We start from the raw sequence: 233 nt of genomic DNA, 5'->3' as shown, positions 1-233 counted from the left end.
TATGGATGTGTAGAGCTAGGTCAGATCTACGATTTAAAAAAAATTTCATGTAAATCCGTTGAGAATCGAGTGAGATATTGACGTTTGAAGGTGGACGGCTCTCGGGATGAACCAGATGGAGACGATGAACGGATGCCGTGCATTCACACGTGTATCGATCGGACGGTCCTGATCGCGTCGGACAGAAATCCTGTATATGCACAGCGCGCTGAGTCAGCGCTGACGCGGAGGGC

The sequence above is a fragment of the Phalaenopsis equestris genome, unplaced genomic scaffold (assembly GCF_001263595.1).
Source record: "Phalaenopsis equestris unplaced genomic scaffold, ASM126359v1 Scaffold001176, whole genome shotgun sequence".
Classification (NCBI taxonomy): Eukaryota; Viridiplantae; Streptophyta; class Magnoliopsida; order Asparagales; family Orchidaceae; genus Phalaenopsis; species Phalaenopsis equestris.
The sequence above is the reverse complement of the archived record's forward strand: the minus strand, read 5'-3'. Positions refer to the sequence as shown.